At 46.5% G+C, this 21,537-nt stretch overlaps 1 protein-coding gene across 3 annotated transcripts in view; it reads right to left on the reverse strand.

Moving 5' to 3' along the window:
* PLAG1 (PLAG1 zinc finger) overlaps positions 1 to 21,537 on the reverse strand; it is a 45,572-nt gene that overhangs the window by 10,587 nt on the left and 13,448 nt on the right. The window contains exons 2-3 of one of the 3 annotated variants that reach the window (XR_010308320.1): positions 7,453 to 7,858; positions 4,634 to 5,190 (exon numbers count right to left, since the gene is read on the reverse strand). The exons of the other annotated variants lie outside the window; for them this stretch is intronic. The gene's annotated coding sequence lies outside the window, so the exon portion shown is untranslated. Of the gene's footprint in view, positions 1 to 4,633; positions 5,191 to 7,452; positions 7,859 to 21,537 lie in introns of those variants that run through there. 3 annotated transcript variants of the gene reach the window in all.

Here is a 21,537-nt window from a genome sequence, read left to right on the forward strand (position 1 = left end):
GAGACACTAAATCAAGGGAAGTGAGAGCTGCCTAGAGCTAACCCATCTGATCGTTGTGGGTTTTATGGGCTTCTCAAGAATCTCTATGGCACTGCAGAGATGTTTGGCTAAACCCTTTGGAGAGGCTGCCACACAAACCACGCTGATGCTGTAATTACTGCTAAAACCTGCAGCAGTGCTTTCATGGATTTTGGAATCACACTACCACCACCATCCCCTCCCCCAAGAATAATCTGCACGTCTCTGTGTAAGCAAATTTCAGTGACCATTTATGAGGATGTTAATTAAGAGACTTGAACATCTCTGCGATGAAGAAAGGCTGAGAGCCCTGGGGCTGTTTGGTCTGCAGGAGAGAAGGCTGAGAGGGGATATGATCAATGCCTGTAAATATCTGACGGGTGGGTGTTGAAGATGAAGGTGCCAGGCTCTTTCTGGTGGTACCTAGTGACAGCACAAGGCTCAGTGGGTACAAGCTAGAACACAGAAGGTTCCACCTCAACAGGAGGAGACACTTCTGTATGGTGCGGGTGATGGAGCACTGGAGCCAGCTGCTCAAAGAGGTTGTGGAGTCTCCTCTGGAGACCTTCCAGACCTGTCTAGATGTGTTCCTGTGTGACCTGCCCTAGGTGATCCTGCAGGGGGACTGGCTGGACTCAATGACCTCTAGAGGTTGCTTCCAAGCCCTTCCATCCTGTGCTTCTCACAGCACCATCAATTCCAATTCCCAAATCTTACTCCTCAATGGCAATACTCAGCTCAGGCTCATAACCTTACACATAACCAGCCCAGTTCAGCCCAGTGCTTCTCAGGCATCCTCATTTACCTACACTGATTCCATCACACATTCTGTAGCACAGTCCTCAGCACTCCAGTGTCACAGTATCAACAAGGTTGGAAAAGACCTCACAGATGTGTCCTAGAGCTCTCCAGTGCTGACTCTCTTCCTCATAGCAAACTTGCTCACCCAATTGCTCATCCTCTTACAGATACCACTTAGCAATGTGCTGAACAGCACAGATCTCTGTGGAACTCAGCTGGGACCCTCCTTTAATTGAGAACTGACCTTCTCCCCTTTGATCCTCCCTTTTAATCTGTCATTTACTCAAGCAAAGGCCTTCCCTCTTGCATTACTGCTCCTTAGTTTCCCTAAAAAGCCTTTTTATCAAGTTCACTTTGATTTTTGAACCTGAACATCTTTACTTCTTGCCAATGCCTCCAAAAAACTCTATCAGCCTAGGGCAGGACTCTTACAAATGCAGCTTTGACTCCTCCCAAATCATCACACCTAGCCCACTGGCCACCACTTCTATGTTTTATTGCAGTTAGTATCAAAATTGCCTTGTACAGATTTCAGATTTGCCTGGCCCAGACCACCTCTGACACCATGATTTTACCTACTTACACTGCAGAAGATTTTTTAACTGCAATGCTTCAAGGGATCCTATAGGAAAGATGCAGAAGGGCTTTTCATGAGGGTGTCTAGGACAGGACACTGTTTGAAGCTGAGGGAAAGCAGAGTTAGACTGGATATTAGGAAGAAGTTCTTCAATATGAGGGTGGTGAGACTCTGGAATAGGCTGCCCAGGGAGGCTGTGGATGCCTCTTCCCTGTAGGTATTCAATGCCAGGCTGGATGAGGCCTTGAGCAGCTGAGTCTAGTTGAGAGGTGTCCCTGCCCATGGCAGGGAGGCTGGCATAGATGATCTCTGAGGTCCCTTCCAACCTAAGCTGTTCTTCTATAACAATTGAAGATACTTGAAATAACACAGTTTGCAGAGCACAACTAGATAGGCTGAGAAGTGACAAGCTGTACTTTTTGAGACAGTCATCTACCCTGGATTGCACTGCAAGGTGTTTTATCAGCTTCAGGAACCTGTCAAGTAGAAGGGGTTCTGCTGCTCTGGTCTGTGAGGCAGAAATCACAATGACATCCCTGAACTCTGCTGTGCCCCTCATGTAAGATGAAAAAGTGAAACTTACTGAAGAGCTCAGGAGGCCTGCAGGGCAGGCAGCATCAAGGAACCGGCTGTGCTGGAGGAATGAACAGAGAGTCAGAAGGCAGGGACAGGTTTTAAATAGCAAAGTCTGTAAAATAAGCATGGGGCGTATGTCCGAAAATATGGGACCACAACAATCCAACCTGTGACTCATCACTGGGGCTTGCAGAAATCCTCTACCCTACCTCAGTATCTGCCTGCTATCTAGCTAACAGAAGCTCAAGCAGAGGTGGCAAGGTGGTGGTAGCTGAAAAAATCTGCAGTATTACACAGAAGCTGCAGAGACTGCTGCTCAAGAGACAGGAAACTACTGCACAGAGTCCAGCAGAAGCTACAAAGATGCTGTGAGGAGGAAAGGCTCAGACCTGGGGGTGTTCAGCCTGGAGAAGAGCAGCCTGAGAGGAGATCTGATCAACAGCTAAAGGGCAGGAGGCAAGAGGATGGGGCTGGGCTCTATGCAGTGGTGCCTAGTGATAAGACAAGTGGCAACACAAACTAAGCATAGAAAGTTTCACTTAAACATAAGGGAAAAATTCTTTGCTCCAAGGGCGCTGGAGCCCTAGAACAGGCTGCTCAGAGAGGTTCTGGGATCTCCTTCTCTAGAGTGATTTCAAACTCAACGGAACCTGCTGCGGGTGACACTGATTTAGCAGGGGCATTGGACTAGATGACCTGCAGAGGTCACTGGCAACTCCCACCATGCTAGGATTCTGTGACTGCCACAGGACAACACCTTTCACAGAAGTCAGATACCCCTCAAAAGGTTGGATTAGATGGTTGGGAAACTCACATCTGGGACAAAAAGACAACTTGTGAATGAGAGGAAATGTCTGAGAGGAAGAACAGTCTCCCCAGCACATTCACCACACCCCAGGTGTGGGTGGCAACTACACATTAGTCCAAAGAACATAGCAGAAGCCCAGTCCTGCCCTGAACCTCACTGCCTGGGGGCAAAAGCTGCGACATGGGCTCTTGCAACCTTGTCTTTTGATATGATTTCTTGGAGCTATTCCAACCGAAATGCTGAGCCTGTCTCCTCTGCCTCTTATCTCAGCCCCCCAAACAAGGTAACAAGTAAGAGTGCCCAATGTCTGAGCAGCCACTGATCTTGCAAGGCACCCTGCAGAGGGGAACTGCCGGGAAGGAAACACTCCATAGATTGTTGCAACTTTACATTAAGAAGTGTCATGTTCAGTCTCAATGGCCTTTGCTACTACTGCTGCAGCTGTGACTCTGGATGGTTCTATCACTGACCTCATGTGCTACAACACAGAAGCCTCAGGCAAGGATAACTAAAGACACACAACACTTGGGGTAACATCAAAGCAAATCCCTCTTCTAAGCACTGCTCATCAAACTTTGCAGAACCTGCACAGTAGAGACACCAAATGCATCACTTGACCGTTGATGTCCAGCTTGGGCTATGCAGTGGTCTGCATACACCTAAGCAGCTTACTTTGGGCAGTGACTCCACAGCCTGTTTGCACCCCCTTCTGCTCTGACAGCCTCCTCATCCATGAGGAAAGCACACGGCTCTGCCCTTGTTCTGCCTCCCTTCAGCCTGGCACGCAGCACTCTTTGGGGTGCACGTCTGAAGCTGTAAGAAGTCTGAGATTTGATGCCAGACTAATGATTGAAAGCAGTCATGCATGATTTAGAGCTACACGATTGAACACAGCAGAGGGAGCTGAAGCCAGGCAGTATCTGCAGTCACCTGGAGTACAAGTTTTGGATTCAGGTAGCTGGCAGCAACTACTGGATTCAGTTTCAGGCAGCAAAGGCAGAACCTGCCAGAAGTCCACATAGATTCCGCCCTGGAGCTGCACCAACAGAAAACCAATCTGGGAGGTCCTGCCAGGGTGATGAAATGTCATAATGATACAGTCACCAAACAACTTTATCATTAAATCACAAGATAATCACCTTGTTATTGGCAGGGCAATCGAGTCAGGAAGGCACACAGGGGGATGAGGAGGGTTCTCCACATCGCCTCAGTGCGCAGGTCACGGACAGCCATGAAGGGATCGGGTTCCCTGCTGGCATAGCAGCAGGTTCTGACACGCATACCTGTTGCCCTGCTCTACCCCAGCTCCACCTCCCAGACACACAATGGCATATCCCTTCACGGTCCTGCTGGACAGGGTTTATCACAGCAAGCATTCACCAGCACTAATAACAGCTGGTCGATGACGAAGGACTTGTGCCCTGAAAGGTAATTTACGTTCTCCACAGTCCAAGAAACCAGAACCTTTAAGAGCTCTCCTCCTTTTATTAAAGCAACTTAATAGATTCTGCTGCCCTGATTTCCAAGCCTACATTAAGTGATGGGATAAAAACACACGTAAGGCTTTGCCTCGAGCAGCTGCAGACTGCCAATGGGGCAGGCTTCCAGAAAGGTGGAAGAAAGACTGTGACAAAAAAGATGGAATAAAAATAGTCTTATGACTGTATAGGATGCACATTACAGGAAAAAAAAAACCATCCTGGAGGGCAGATGGACACACGAAACAGAGATGATTTTGTGAGTGCTGGAGAACGTACTCATCTAAAACACTCTCCAGCAAGATGCTTGAGCTCCTTTCACAGAGTTGGAAAGCAGCTGTAGGTCAGCAAAAAAAAAATGTGCAACCAAAAAGGTGTGGTTTAGCTCCATTTTATTTTATAAAGCTGTGAAGAGAGGAGTTTTACAGTCATTTTCCAGACAGGTCCTTAGAAAAATGTATTGGTTTACTGATTTAGCTGCTGGTGCTTTCTCAGTGAAAAAGGATGACCTGAAAAACCAGAGCAGGTCAGGCAGGGAGCGATCCTCTAGCTGTACACCAGATCCTGAGCCCTGCCAGGAAACATCTCTAATTAGCTCAACTGACACAGTGGTCTTAGTACAGAACATCTTCTAGGTTTTGCAGGGTGTTGGAGGTAAAGTGCTTGAGCAGTGTTTTGTTTACAACTGTTTATGTTCAGCACCTTTGCATTGCCTGTTTCTTGTCCCCTTCCAGAATCGCATAATCCATTGCAATCTTCTGGCAGTTCTGCAGGAAACCCTCCTTTCACCACTCTGCCTTTGCAACCTCCTGCTGAGCTGAGCTGACAATTTCAAGGTTCAGATCCACCTTTCGTTTATCTTCTGAAATCTGACGGCTATCTTTTAGCTAATAAATCTCCCTTCTTCATATGGGCTGCAGCTTTTTTATGTGCTAAGAGAAATCAGAAAGAAATAAAGACGTTACTACTCACCCCACTCATTGCAAACTCTATTTTAGCGCTAACTAGCTTCTTCCCTCGTGGTCACAGTTGATTTCCACCTCCCCCCACCCCCTACACTTTTCTTTTCACCGTGTTCCCTTCAACAGTGCAAGATGCCTTCCAAATTACTTCCACATACTCCATATGCTGTGGTAGGTTTTTCTGGGACGTGCGTAATGGGGTAAGTTGGTTGCTATTGTTTCAGAACTTGAAATGGTCAGACACTGCTGGAGAGGCATTTGAGTAAAAAGGGCTCTGCTTTTGTTGGTTTTTAAAGGGGGGAAAAAAACACCCAAACACAAAAAACAACAGTAGGCATGGCATTTGGAACTGCACACATGTGCAACTCACTGTCCTTAGGCTGAAGGGTATCACTCCCTGGGCAAATGCCTGGGAGATTTAAGGGCCTCATTTATAAAGACAACACACTGCAAGGCTGCCTACCAACAGGCTTCACACCCAGGAGCGCTAGAGGGGCATTTCCATCAAGGAAAAAAAACCCCAAACCCCAAACAACTCCCACCCCAAACCAACCAAACCCCTCAAAATCACAGACATACACACAAAAAAAAAAACTCAAACCCACAACAAAACAGAAAAACGAACCCAAACCACCACCAACAGAAAAACCCAACCGACCAAAAATCCAAAACAGCAAACCGAAGAAAAACAAACAAACCGACCCAAAAGACACACAAAAGAGAAGGGAAAAGTAAAACCCACCCCCAAACCACATCGCTTTCTTTACTTGCAATATTGATGTTAAACTTCCCTCCCCTACACTTTTTTCCCCCACTCTTTTTTTGGCTCGTTCGAACTGCTGTAACGCAGACTGCAAAGCTCAGAAGGTTGTTAGATAGTCACAAGGCTACAGAAAAGCCTCAGCTCCAAGCTGCTGGTGTACCTCCCCCCGAGCAAAGCCTGAGCAGCCTGCCGGGGCTGGGTGACAGCGCAGCGTCGGGGCTGAGGCTGCAGCAGGATTTACAAACACTCGGAGCATGACTGAGGTCTGGAGCAGGGGGGCAGCATAACCAAAGCTGGAGAAGGCTGTGATCAGCCAGGAGCAATCCAGGGATCAAAACAGCTGAGAGAGGAGGCAGAAGAGTGCAGCTCGCGTTTGGCACTTGGCACAGCGAAGAAGTGCGTCGTTAAAGCTTTAAAGTGAGAGTGAGGAGAGGATGCCACTGCAGGGAGGGGAGCAAGAGATCAAACATAGAAGCGTCAGACAGGGTGAGCAAGAGCTCTGTGGAGACAGGTACTGGAGAAACCAGCAAGCCCCGGGCCAGCAGCAGAGGGGTGACAGGTGACAGTGGCTGGGAGAAAGGCAACCCAGATTGAAGGACAGGTGGCATGGGCAGGACATAGGCAGCAGCAGGAAGAGAGTTCCATGTCACACCACCCATCCTCTGCACCCCCTTAATGCTCAGCTCCCTCCAGCCTTCAAACCCTCTGCAGTAGCCACACAAGGAGCTGAGCTCTGGGGAGCGTGGGGATGAGCCCCTCCATGGCCCCAGCTCCTGGCTTGTCTAGCTGGGCTGGGCTGCTTCATGCCTTCCCCACAGGCTCAGGGCTCCCTAGGGCAGACAGGGAGCAGGCAGCATGCTCTGTTGTGGTATCAGCACCAAGAGCAGGGTCACCTCTGCTTCCAGAGATCTTCAGGTTTCCCACATAGAGTAAGGTAGCTATGGGACAGAGCTTCAAAGACTTGGACAGTGGACTTGATGCCATTCCTCATGGGATGCATCTTTTACATAGATGGTAGAGAGCAGAGAGAACGAGGTGAAGAAGACAGAGAGGTACAAGAGAGCTGATACAGCCAAGCTTCTGAGAGGTCCTTCAGTACACCATAATTGCTAACTAGACAAGGGTAGCTGAGTGAAGACTGAACTTGCTGGATTTGACATGCAAGATGGTAGGGTAGGAGATGCCAAGAGTAAAGGTTGGCACCCTTTAGAAAGAGGCTCAGAGAAACAAAGGGATGTGGGGACAGCAGCTGGAGTGCAGAGGTTTGGAGGTGGTCAGTGAGTGACAGTGCATCTGTGTGGACGAGGAGCCCACAGCAAACGAATCAACGAATAATCTGACCTAGGTTTGAGGAGAGCCAAGCTAGATGGCAAGGAGAAGGCTGCTACCTGGGCAAGATTGCTCCTCTGCAGAGGGAGGAGTGTAAAGCCTCCTGCGAAGTTATTGTGCAACGGGCATGCAATACTTACTGGATCGGTTTCCTCCTCCAGCCTCTGCGGGATCCCGTAGCCGTTTCTTGGGGACTGTTCACGTCTGATGAGTCACAGTGCTTGCAGCAGGCCCAAGCCCAGCTGGACACTCTAGCATAGGTGAGGCTACTGACCTTTAGCTGCTGGGTTTTGAGCCGCTCGCCTCTGCTGTGGCACTGTGCACTATCCGGGGCGGAAAACCAAACGGCTCCTGGATTCCGAGGCAAAGTCATTCGCCAAACCACGGCCCAGGCCACGTATGAGGGCACTGATCAACAGTCTTGTTGTGTTTCTTTGTCTTCTGCTACGTCCCTTGTGGTCCTTTGTGCTGATTCATCCCCGAGGCCAGGTCCAGGTGTGCTCTCTCGCTTTCCTTTATGTGGGCAGTGACCTGTATCTGTCCATCCTGCAACGATTGCTCTCTGAGTAGGGCCAGACATACCTGAACTGGAGGCCATCAGAGCCCTGGCAGACTCTCTAGGACTAATCAATTGTCACAATCAACTTGCTTACAACCCTCCCACCACAAGCAGCGATGCTCCTGGCTACCTGCCAACACATACAGAGCATTCACCTCCAGTCAAGATGCTTCTGGAGTAAAAGAGGACATGAGGACACGCGTCCTGAGCCAGGTGGGAACAAACACAAACTCCAGCACATCACAAGCCACTAACCCAAAGAGACTTTCCAAGAGGAAGCCACCTCACTGCCACAAGCATTTAGTGCACAGCAAGTAGTCCCTTCTGACAGAAAGTCCAGCACAGACACACGATGCTGGAAGAGTGAGCTCAGGGTACCATCCTCCTGTCGACTAAGCCACAGTAAAATGGTTTTGTTAATTATTTCCCAGTGATCAACAGCCTAGACATTCTTTCTCACTACCTCCATTTTAAGGTTCACAAAGGAACAATTCTACCTATTATCTGCTTGAGCGAATCTTATGTTTCCATACCCAGAAAAAGCAAAAGAGAAGTAAAAAAAGAAAAAAAGCAGTACATTTTGCATGCAGTTTCTGTTTCTTCTTTCTTTCTTTCTTTTTTTTCCCCCCAACATACAGGAAGAAGGTCAAAAAAATCCCCACGTTATTCCTCCTCCTTTGCCTTTAGGAGACTAACAGCTAACACAAATGGGTTTGAGTAGCAGTAGTGATTGTTTTCAAATGTATCTCCTCTAAGCCACTGAGATGCCAAAAGAACAGGTCAGGTGGAGATAGATTTCAGATCTAAGACCTGGTCCCATCTCTCCCACATACCCCTCTGCAATTTTGAGTCAAAGAACATCACAACTCCTGCTTATCAGCTATCAACTTCCAATCCACGCTTAAAGAACCAAGCCAGGTGACTGCCCCTGGCCCACCTCTGTCAAGCACGTTCTTCTCTTGCAACCTGACCAACGTGCAGCTCTTGCAGATCCTCCACCACCCATCAGTCGCAGCCCCACGCTCCTCCCTTCAAAGCTTTTGCTGCTCTCATGACAAAGCTGAGGAACGCCTTCAGCTGAAGCCTTCAGATCACCACAGATCAAATGCTGGAGTCTTTCCATCAGATACACAGGTTGATATTTACTTACAGAGGGCTGGATGTTAAGAAGACAGCATTTTCTGACAGACACCATTAGCAATTGACAAGGAAAGGTACTAGAAGGGCCACAGATGAGGGGCTGAAGTAGTGAGTGGCAACAGGATGGTTCAGCTGTCTTAATTAACTTCAGTGTTGCATCGAATGCTGTAAGAGTGACAGATCCCTAATGCCAAGTTAGTCACTCTCAGGAACAGTTCTCATGGAATTTTTTCCTTCTAAATAAGCAAAACAATTGGTCATTGGACCTTATAAGGAAAAGTGCCACACCAAACAAAATCTCAGAAAACACAGCTGGTTTAATTTCGTGGCTCCCTCCTGCATGTCTGCAGCACCTTAAGTTTGGGGCTGTGTTTTCCTAGGGTTTTATTAACAAGACAACAAGATAAAGCTATTAAAATAATCAGCAGCAGAGCAACTTGCTCAGATGGTTTAACCTGCTCTAACAACAACGAGAGGCATTCAATGAAACCACAGAATAGCCATTTTTAAACTAACAAACACCAATACTCTAGTTTTTAAGAGCGAGGAATTAGCCTGTGGGCTTCACTGCCAGAAGTCAGGACACAGTCAGACACACAAGGATCACACAGGTAACTGTCAGAGAGTCATGGAATGGCTTAGGTTGGAAGGGATCTCAGAGATCATCCACTCCAACCCCCCTGCCGTGGGCAGGGACACCTCTGATCCAGAATTATAGAATCATAGAATCAACCAGGCTGGAAGAGACCTCCAAGATCATCCAGTCCAACCTATCCCCCAGCCCTAACCAATCAACTAGACCATAGCACTAAGTGCCTCATCCAGTCTTTTCTTGAAGACCTCCAGGGACGGTGCCAAAGGGCTCCAGAATTAAATAACATCAATCCTTCAGGACAAAACCCAAACCAGCAGAGAGTCAAGTAAGAGAGGATCTCCTCCTCTGTATCCTATGGTTACAGCACCTCTGGAAGCATCTGATAGCAGCTAATATCAAGATGAAATACAGGACTAGACAGAGCAGTAGTCAGAATTCCTGTGTTGTATCAGATCTAGAGAGCCAAACACTTCTGTGCACTCCTCCAAACGCACAAGATCAGGGAGAGAGGAGTGATGAGAATGAAGGTGAAGAGCTCTGGTGATAGGGGAGGAGACTCATTTTGAGATTAAACAGGAGAAAACAGAGGAGGAAGAGACAAATTTTAGGTGGATTTGGAACAACAAGGCTCTCTTAAAAAAAAAAAAACCCAACCAAAACAGCAGCCTCCCATTTCTCCAGAGCATCTTTTGTGGAGCCTGCATGGAGTACAGCAAAGTGGATGTTTTAAGACCTCGGGCACTGGGACACCTGCCAAGTCACAACAAATATGTATACATAATCTAATCTACTTACATTTTGAGTGGAAACTCTGTGCCCTTTAGATATATCCCTCAAGGCTACGAATAGCATACTTGTTGGACAGGATGAAGTTTCCCAGTGTAAGTAATAACTGAGTGACTAACCACACCTCCTGGCTTCCTCTAAACACAAAGATCAGGGAGGGAGGAGCGATGAGGATGAAGGTGAAGAGGTTTGGCGATAGGGGAGGAGATTAATTTTGAGATTCAGTAGGAAAAAAGAGAGGATGAAGAGCCAAATTTCAGGTGGGTTCAGAACAACAGGGCTCTCTTAAAAATTATAAGAAAGCAAAGTCTTCAACTTGCCCTTTCTTTATCTGGCAGCTGATGAGTTGGTAGTAAATCCCCCCTCCCTCCAAAGGACAACCCTGTGGGGAAGAGAAGGGAGCCTGAAAAGTGAAATGAAGCACAGCAGAGGCAAAGCAGCAGTGTCAGCAGACTGCAAGGCAACGTTTGCCCTCCACCTGATTTAAATACACCGAGGATTATTCACAGCCTCGCTGTGGTCACCTTTTCTTAGGGAAGGTGTCTAGAAAGCAAAAGTAACAAGATCCTTGCGAGCCTGGTAGGGCTTCTGCAGCTAAAAATAACAGTAACAAACCAAAATCAAAACAGTTTAGAACACACACGAATGTAAACAAACAGGGGCACACTTTGACAGCACAAAGCAGTAGATAACTAAATGCACTCCTTTCTAACCAGAGGGAACATCACTAAGCTCTCTCCAAAAGCAGGTGACTGGTGGCTTGGAATAAATAAAATTAGGTTTCACACCACACTTGTTTCTGTGACCTATGAACCTTCTGTTAAGAACAGCTAAACAACTGGATAAATTTTAATAAGAGATCTTTGCATTTGGACTCCAGAAGAAAAAAAACTCTCACTGGCACTTCCTAACACTAACCAATCTCTTATAGTATCTCCTAATCCTTTAAAACACTTGGTCTAATTGCACACAATAATGGGCAAGCTTATCTGAAGCAGATCTGGTGTGGTCTACGTTGCTCGTTTAGCAGGATTCTTTTTCCCCCCTTTTTGTTTACTTCTAATAGATATGACTGCAGATTTCAAACTACAGTTGCCCTGCTCACCCAAGGGAGAGCTGGAGGCTCATGCCTGTGCCATCAGTGTCTGTAACTGCGCAAATGAGCAGTCCGCAAGGGAAAAGAAGTACCTGGGGACACGAAGCACAGATTCAGGAGCAGCTGAGGCTGCGTGCTATGGTTTGACAGCACAGCATCCACCCAAGCTTTCCAGCACTAAGAATCTTGGCTGTACATTTCCTTCCTGCCTCCCATCCCAGCACAGAAGCCTGCTGGAGTGAAGATGTGCAGCCCCTTCTCCTGCAGAGAAGGCTGGAAGCTCATCTTCCTCAATTGCTCTTCTGTATTACTGCCACAGTATCACAGTATCATCAGGGTTGGAAGAGACCTCACAGATCATCAAGTCCAACCCTTTACCACAGAGCTCAAGGCTAGACCATAGCACCAAGTGCCACATCCAACCTTGCTTTGAACAGCCCCAGGGACGGCGACTCCACCACCTCCCCAGGCAGCCCATTGTGCCCACACACAATACACTTGTTTCTGACCTGTATGATGATAATCTTCCATCCCTCTCCCCAGACACACCACTCTCTCCTAGCCACACAAACTGCCACCACAAGTAGTGCTGGGAGGGAACATCTGCTAAAGGGCTGGGCACAAAACAGTCAGAAGGAGTTAGGGTTAGCAAAGGAATGGCTAAGAGAAATGAGGTAAGGCTATCAAAACAGGTACACCCTTTTCTGCAGTCACCTGTTCCCTTACCAAAGCAGAGGGGCACTTTCAGAGCCTGTATCCCATGGGAACATGAGAACACGTGAGAAATCTCTACTTCAGTCTCGTTGTTGCCACAGTTGTCACCACAACTTCAGGGATTGTACCCAAAAGGTTGTACTGGCAAAGAGGAGGGCTGACACTTCCTTTGAATTTCAGGGCCACGGAAGCCAGAGCTGTAAGACATTACTCTTTTTGTTTAAAAAAATTACTACCAACCCAAACTGACACCAAACAAAACAAAGAAGAATCACTCAGCGTGGAAATAGCTATGGTACAGATAATTGCTGCCAGTTAACCTCAAGGCCTGATCCCTCATCAGATCTGATAGCTGCCTTGGCAAGCAGCTTCAGCAGTTACTTTCTGATCTCTGGACTCAATCCCAAAAGCAAAGCAGCTATCTCCAGAATTAGCTCACTCCACCTAAGCAGGCACCTTGTTTACTGAGTCGACCACAGACAGAGACAATCATGCCCAGCCTGCACCCTGAGCTGGCCAGACACAAGCAACCTCCTCCCTGGAGGCCAGGCTGTGCGGCTAAGGCAGTGCCCACAAGCAGCTGGGAGGCAGGGGTACCAGCTCTGGCACAGCATGCCAGCCAGCACTTTGGGACTGGAGGTGGACACATCTGTCCAGCTCCCAGGACAGCAATCTGCCATCTTGCCCACAGCCTGGTTATTTCAACCGTGTCTATGATTCTATGATTCTAAGACACAGTGCTTCTTCCCCTTTCCCTTTCACACTGAAGTGTGCTTGTTTGACTACACATCATACCAGGTCAGACAGCTGAAACAGTCAAATGAACCTAGAGAGCTAAAATGGTTAATTTAGCCCTACAGGACAAGCACAGGACAGTGCTGCCCAGTCTAAGGCTTTGGAGTTGCTTAGCGCTGCCATAAGAGGAGGAAGGGGAGAGCCTTCTCAGACACAGGGATGAGCAGGTTGGGTTTGCTGCAGTTCTAGCCCAACCTGAAAACCACCCAAAAACTGCATCCACAGATTTCCTGTGGCCTCTTGGCTCTAACCAGATTGAACAGACATTCAGAGTTTGCTGCAGCAGCAATTTCAGCACCCTGCCAAAGAAGGGAATTTGGTCTTGCAGACCCAAAGTCCAAGAAGATGGAGAGGGGAATCAACTGGTAGAACAGACTGAGCATAAGAGACTAATGGACTATCACAGTCCTATGAGATGCTCTCATCTAGTACTAAAAGAGTACATTCATATTACTGGTGGTGCACAGACTTCCTTGAATAACTTGGTCAGGCCTAAATCTGCCAAACACCTAAATTCACAAAAGAGAAACAGTGGGCCACTATTTCAACTCCATTACAGTGGAAATAGGGTAGAAGTTTACAGTTCTGTGCACCAGAGATGATCTACAACCACAGAGACTGACACAGGGGCTTCTGAAAGCTATCTACAAGACTTTATAACCTTTCCTTTTGTACTGCAGTGCTACTGTCTAACTTAAAGGGAAGCAAAGATGCCAAGTGATGAGTGGCAGAGTCTCAGAACAGCATCAAATCCAAACAAACACCAAATCCTGCCTGGTTTATGTCTTTCCCACCAGTTAACTCCCAATGTTCACTCCAGTCCCGCAGTAGGTTGACCTCTACATCAAGCAAGTCAGTCTAAACTTCTCTAACAATGTTAGGTAGTAGAGGACACATGAACAAATACAACATACTAGTAAAAAGGCAACACATCTTGGAAGAGGAAAATCAAGCTGCATGAAGCAATCAGAGTCCTCTGAAGAAATCAATAAACATGTAGACAAGGGAGATGCAACTGAAGACTGTTCAGGTGTGTACCCAGACTGACTTGCCTGGAGACTGAGAGATGAAACTGAACATTTTGGTGGTTCCTGCCAATATAAGAGCTGGAGAAGGGAAACGAAATGAGGAGGATGCAGGCTCAAGAAGGAGCTTTATCTGTTCTTCAAACATTTCTGCCCTGGAACTCCTTGCAACAGTCTGTTTAGACACTTCAGAGTTTACAAATGCTCGAGGTCACAGGAAAAGGTTATGGAAAGAGGCCAGTAAAGGTTAGTAAATACAAACCCATCACGACAGGCCAGCTCAGCAAGCCTTGGACAAGTGAATCACTGAAACCTGGAAAGCCATTCCTATGCCTGTCCTGCTGCTCTGCCTTTCCACACACCTTTGGGTCTGCTGCTGCCAGAAACAGAACCCCAGGCTTCGATACGCACACAGGGTCATTACTCTTACTAAATCAAATGCAAACTCAGTATCTGTTCAGCATTTATCATGTTGATTAAAAGTAGTAGTTGTCATCTCAGGCCTCGGCTGGGCTGGTGAGACCTGTGATAAGAGTTGTCTCACAGGTCTTGGGCTGAAAGCAGGACAATTCCTCTGCGAGTTCACAGGAGAGCTGACACTGCTGTCAGCAGGGACAAGTGGTAACTCCAATCCAGCACATCTTACTATTGGCAGAATGAGCAGGGTCACATTTCACCAGGCTGCCAAACACTTGCCATTAGAAGACAAACTTCTCTAAGTAAGACAACTTAGGACTTGGCCAATCTGCCATTGTTTGGGCTGAGATTTTACAATCTGCGTCTGCTTGAGTGTTTTATTTCTTCACTTTTTATTCATCCAAAACAGTAGTGCCACTTAAAAATAAAAAGAAACAAGTTAATGGAAAAACAGTTTTGTCTGTCTCAAAAGATTCCCATAGACTTTTCCTACATTTCCTTACCCTAGAGTTCTGAACCCCTGTCCATTGGGATGGAGACCTGAAATTAGACAAGGATAGAGGCAGAGCTGTCATGCCTCTGAACTCCACTTGAATTTGGCCAGTTTCTTTATCACTTACTCCACAAGTCCATTAGCCATTCAGAAAGCAACCTTTTGAGTCAGTTAACTGAGCACTGTCCTAGAGGACTCAGATTCTACTAGAGGTCTTGGTGTCATTTAAATTGAATATTATAGAAGTCATTAATTTCCCAGGTCCTTGACATGATGCTACAAGAAGAGATGTGCAGTAATCCTCAGTGCCTGCCACTGCAGTGGAACCTGCACCTCAAGCAGCTACTGAAGACAACAGCTTTGAAAAACTCAGCCTAATATGCTCAGAACAGGTTCTCCCAAAAAAAGCCAAGAAACTTGATTCTTAGAAAAAGCCCTCAACAACCCTCAGCAAACCCACAGGAGCTATTGGCTGTCTTCTCATTCTGCACCAGGAGCAAAGCAGGAGAGCCTGCAGTGCACCACAAGCTGCTCACAGCACAAGCCCCACGGTGCAGGCTGGGCAGGTAGCACCTCTCCATCATGAGTCAGAAACAACACACGTGCAAGTAGGTGTTTCATGAGGGTAAGGATTGTGGCTGTAGGGTTAGGTGACAGGTTGGACTCGATGATCCTCGAGGTCTCTTCCAACCTGGTTAATTCTGTGACTCTCCCAGGATCCAGAGCCCAAGGCACAACAGCAGACATGCTGGAGAGCATACCAGAACTCTGTACAAGTATGTTCCATTGTCAAGATCCGTGTGTAGGTTTCCAGCCAGCAAACTGGCTTAGGAGCTCCCATCTGTGGGATACAGAGAGCTCTGAGAACTGGCATCACACTGGGTGATCTAGGGCCTGAGAAGCAGGATAGCATAGGAGTGCCCACGGCAATGACAGCAAGGAACATAACTTGGCTTTGTGTAAATGAGGGACAGCTGAATTCACTGTTTTACTTAAGAACAGTAGGGTCAGCCACTGCTGTTAAATTAACACACAAAATTAAACAGGGCACATACAGGCAACCACAAGTACTTTCAACTGCTCTTTCTCCTTTCCTTCCCACATGCCTCAGTTCTTCTCCTTCAAGGAACACTGTGAGCCTGTCAGGGAAGGACAGATGCCTGCTGTGTTTTCCTTTTCAGCCTCTAGTACACTGAATCCTAAAAATGGATGCTACTTTTTTTAAAGACATGAACAAAGCAACACAACTCGGAAAGCCTCCTTTGCTTCTATTTGTTCTTACTCGGTCATCAGTCCTTAGAAACAAACATTCTTCCTGTCCACTGCTCTCCTGTGAAAGCCCACAGTATCTATAGTTACTGGAGAAGAGTGCTTCAGTTATCTAGGCTCTGATGCTTCCCATGCTTTACTTTTCAGCTTGCCCCACAAAGTTTGTTTTCTCAGAGGATACCAGCCCCGAGATTTCTCCCCTTCCAAAGGCAGCCACCGAAATTCATCACTGGGAAGCTTGTCACTCCTTAAGAGAATCAAATACCAAGATCACATCTGAAACTGAAGAGCTGAGGAGTCACTTCTGATCAACTTACAACTTCCAGCCAACTTGCCAGGTCTGCCCCACGCAAGGAAAGTGGTGAGACTGCAACTCAGCCCTGTGAAATATTGTCAGAGAGCACAGGCTGAGCCTTGTGAAAAGAAGCAACCAACTTCCCCCAAACCATTTCTAACTCTTGGTAGTAGATCTTCCTGTCAGAGGAAGGCATATTGGGCAGGTGGCACATGCCACTGCAGTAACGCTGTGAAACTCTCACCAGAAAGGCAGAAATAGAATCACAAACAGCACCTCAGCTTGCTTCAAAAGATCCATGACTGCCTAACAGCCTGGAGAAGTACACACTGCAAGTGCCTATCCTAAGAACAGAATGGCATGAGGGAGCAGAAGGACTGCAGCAGGTAAAGATCCCATCCTAAGAACAGAATGGCATGAGGGAGCAGAAGGACTGCAGCAGGTAAAGATCCCATCCTAAGAACAGAATGGCATGAGGGAGCAGAAGGACTGCAGCAGGTAAAGATCCCATCCTAAGAACAGAATGGCATGAGGGAGCAGAAAGACTGCAGCAGGTAGAGATCCCATCCTAAGAACAGAATGGCATGAGGGAGCAGAAGGACTGCAGCAGGTAGAGATCCCATCCTAAGAACAGAATGGCATGAGGGAGCAGAAGGACTGCAGCAGGTAAAGATCCCATCCTAAGAACAGAATGGCATGAGGGAGCAGGAGGAGGAGGACTACTGCAGGTAAAGATCTCTCCTATTCTGTTTTCAAACCACGCCTGCTTACGAGGAGTAATCTCACACAAACACAAGGCAGTTCTGGCTGACCTTGCTGGGCTGTTTCTCCTTGGCCAAGTGGAAATCAAATTTATTACAGAAAAAACTGCATTTTTGGCTGGAGGTAAGTTAAGAGCTTTCCTCCTCAGAACTGTTGAAAAGATACTTCCTTCTTCAGTTCAGCGGAACAGCACAAATTTGTGGCTAAAAAATGTTGGGTGTAATTCTGAGGGGCACAAAGAAAGATGTCAAAGCCCAAATTCACACAAATACCCTCTCTGGACAGCTGCTGCACTTTAAAGAATTCTTCCAGTTGTGCAAAAGGTGCTCTAAGCAAACAGCAGGGTGCAGAAAAAAGGAAAGCAGCTCAACACAACCTGCACCACGTCACAACTCTTTCCTGGAGGGGAGAAGTCCAAGCCCAGGGAGCTGCTGTGGTACACAACACAGGGCAGCAAGACCCAGGACCTGAAACTCTGCTGGCAGTTTTTTGATGGTTCATCTCAAGGAACATGCTAAGAACAGCATGCAAGTATCCACTGAGGCTTTCAAGCAGTCAGAAGACTACCATATTTTGCAGGTATATCCTTGGCCACAATCTGCTGGTGTTTTATCTGCAAGCTACTTGCCAGCACACAAATATCCCTCTGTCTCCTAGTGCTCCAGTGTCACAAAGCACCATCAGACCAAGCAGTGCAGAAAGAAGAACATAAACATTTTTCTTTTGCAACCGATGAGTAATAAGTGACTGAAAATCATGAAAGTAGAGCAGCAAAGCAATTTGCTACAGGAAAAGGGTACATTCAAATCAAAAGCAGTGATGAAACATTCAGGAGAGGATAAATCAAAACTTGGTAGAGTTAAAGAATGGTTGGACTCGATGACCTTAAAGGTCTTTTCCAACCAAACTGATTCTGTGACAAAACCCAAACTGAACATTTCCTAGAAATCAAAAGATTTCAAAATGCTAAACAGCAAGAGACTGCATGATGAAGAAATCTAAACATGTGCAAAAATAAAAGGGCCTGGCCAACCAGCAAGGTGGTTTGAAGTATTAAAATGACAGTTGACCTTGAGAAGGTTGCTTTCAGAGGCACTGACAACTTGGTAGTTTTATGCTCTGTGTTTCTTAAGAGATCAAAATGAAAACCACTGCCGAGGAAAACTGCACCAACTTGAAATAAATAAAAGATAGGCAACAAGTCATTAGCAGGCAGGAATAGAGGGAAAGCAGAAACCCTGCTAAGCAGAATAACAAACAAACAAACAGTTTAATCTTTTTGAGGGCAGTGGACACGGTGATGACAGCTAGGAGCACATTCCACTGCTCCTCTCTTCCTTTAAAGAACTCATCATCAGCTTGACCTCTTGTCAGTCTTGGCTTTTTAAACATGGCAGTTCCCCTCTGGAAAAGTAATCCTCATCTTTAAAACATAATTTGGTCTGAAAGTTAACACTAAAACCAGAGAAGATATTCACAGAACCACAGAATTAACCAGGTTGGAAATTACTTCTAGGATCATTGAGTCCAACTCATCACCTAACTCTTCTACTTAGCTAAATCATGGCACTAAGTGCCTCATCCAGCCTCCTCTTAAACACCTCCAGGGATGGGTATTCCACTGTTTCCCAGGGCAGCCCATTCCAGTGGGCAATAACTCTTTACATGAAGAATTTCTTCCTAATGTCCAGACTAAATTCACATTGCCTTGACTTCTGTATCAATTTATTTGATGCCAACACATCCCCTGGTCCTCAAGACTGAGGAACTCTTATGAGGGTTAGTCCTAAAGAGATGTTTGACAGGTGACACTTTGTTTAAATCATAAATAATAGTTGAAGCATAAATGTGGATCTGCAAAGACATTTATAGAATCATAGAATGGTTTAGGTTGGAAGGGACCTTAAAGCTCATCCAGTTCCAACCTCCTGCCATGGGCAGGGACACCTCCCACTAGAACAGGTCACTCAAGGCCTCATCCAACCTTGAACACCTCCAGGGAGGTTGTGGAGCATCCCATAGGCAGGGACACCTCCCACTAGAACAGGTTGCTCAAGGTCTCATCCAACCTGGCCTTGAACACCTCCAGGGAGGTTGTGGAGCACATAATCACCCAATGTGATCTTTGATTCTGTGCTCCACAACCTCCCTGGGCAACCTCTGCCAGTGTCTCACCACCCTCACTGGAAAGAACTTCTTCCAGTCTAAATCTCCCCTCTGCCACTTTAAATCCATTCCTTCTCATCCTGTCATTACAAGACCTTGTATACAGTCCCTCCCCAGCCTTCCTGTAGGTCTCCTTTAGATACTGAAAAAGCAGCCACGAAGGTTTGACAAATTGCCTAAGAGAAGCAAGGATCTGAGTTAAAAATAAAAAAGACAAAAAAAAAAAAAAAACCAACAAAAGAAAAAGAAAGAGCTTAAAGGAAATGTGAAAAAGAAACCTAAAAAGAATTCATACTGCACTAAGCCACACTGGCATGCCAGGAAAACTTAAAGACAATTTGGAACAAACCTCACAAATTCTTACAATTAGGAAATACATGAGGAATAACATCATGAATAAGTCTTCAAATTAACAAGTGACCAAGAAGTAGACACTTTGCCAGCTTCAGTTCAGATCAAAACACTTCTCGATCCGAGCGTATTTTTAGTGCTTTTACAAAGAAATGAGCTCTCTGCAATAAGATTCTTCTCTCACTAACATTCCCTCTCTTTTTTTTTCCCCCTCCTCCAGTGTCAGGAACAGCCATTTCAAGATGACTTTTACAAATCTGCAGACTGTAAGGGACAATTGAGATGTAACCTTGTGCGAGGGCAGACCTTATAAAAGGGACAAAAAAAAAATCTTTTAAATGGAAATCTTGGGAAAGTTAGGGCCGGGGGGAGGCTGTTCCTGCACTTCAACAACTGTCTGGAATAACTACTGCACTAACCTGATGACACACTTATTTACTCTGTTTTCTTATGCCCATTATTCAGTTGTTGGCAGGAACACAACTTCATTTAGCAATAGCTTGGAGCCCTCAGTAAGGGAATGTGTACGTAGTAGCTCCTCTAATCTCACTGCCCAGCTGCTAAGACAGTCACATGAGTCACTTGCTGCCTTTAGAGCAACACACACCACTTGCTGAATTTAGAGACATTCTCTGTTTCTGCACTGGCTACACATACAAATTGAGTAATACCCTATCCTGATCGCACAGAGAACCCTCTAGGTGTTTTATTTTTCCCCCTGTGATTTAAACCAGTGAGTCAAAGGACACACATTTTACTGATACACTTAACAACCCAGCTCCGCAACGTGATTTACGTCCTGCTTTTCAGCATCGTCGTTTTTCACTCCAGTTAGGTTGGCTTCAGGAATCAGTTCCAAGGTAGGCAACTTCATCTAAAAGCACAGTGAAAATCCAGCCCTGGAAGAATGAAGAACTCTGTCTGCCAGGACAGTTCAGTACACAGCTTTGGAACAAAACACTTTACAACAATTCCTTCCTTATCGGGATTTCAAACGGTGACTGTTTGGAACACCAGCTTATCCAACAGTCTATTTAAAAACAATTTACATGAAGCCTGGCACTGCGACTTCGTGCAGCACTTTGATCATCTGCTGATACAAAGAACTCCTAGGTGAAAATGCTTTATTTATGAAGGGGTTAGGTAGGAGGTGTTATCACATACAAACAGCAGCACACTGTGAGGACAAGCTGCTTTGGACGGTTACTGCGTCCTCACTGCAAGCCCTCTGAGGTCTCACGGAATCACTGAGTGTCAGGGGTTGGAAGGGATCTCAAAAGATCATCAAGTCCAAATGCCTCTGCTAAAGCAGGATCGGATAGGACACACGGGAATGCTTCCAGGTGGGTTTTGAAAGCCTCCAAAGACATCCTCTCTGAGCAGCCTGCTCCAGTGCTCCGTCACCCTCACCATAGTATCTCCTCATGCAAAGGTGGAACCTCCTGTGTTCTAGCTTGTACCCATCCTTCCTTGCCCTATCACTGGGCACCACCAAAAGAGCCTGGCACCTTCACCCTGACACCCACCACTTAGATATTTAGAGGCACTGGTCAGATCCCCCTTCAGCCTTCTCTTCTCCAGATTAAACAGCCCCAGGGCTCTCAGCCTTTCTTCATAAGAGAGATGTTCAAGTCCTGCAATCATTCTCATAGCTCTGTTGGACTCACTCCAGCAGCTGTCTGTCTCTCTTGAACCAGGCAGCCCAAAACTGGGAATGGTATTCTAGGTGTGGTCTTACCAGGGCAGACACAATCTTCCTTCC

This window comes from Pogoniulus pusillus, chromosome 34, assembly GCF_015220805.1.
Source record: "Pogoniulus pusillus isolate bPogPus1 chromosome 34, bPogPus1.pri, whole genome shotgun sequence".
NCBI classification, from domain to species: Eukaryota; Metazoa; Chordata; class Aves; order Piciformes; family Lybiidae; genus Pogoniulus; species Pogoniulus pusillus.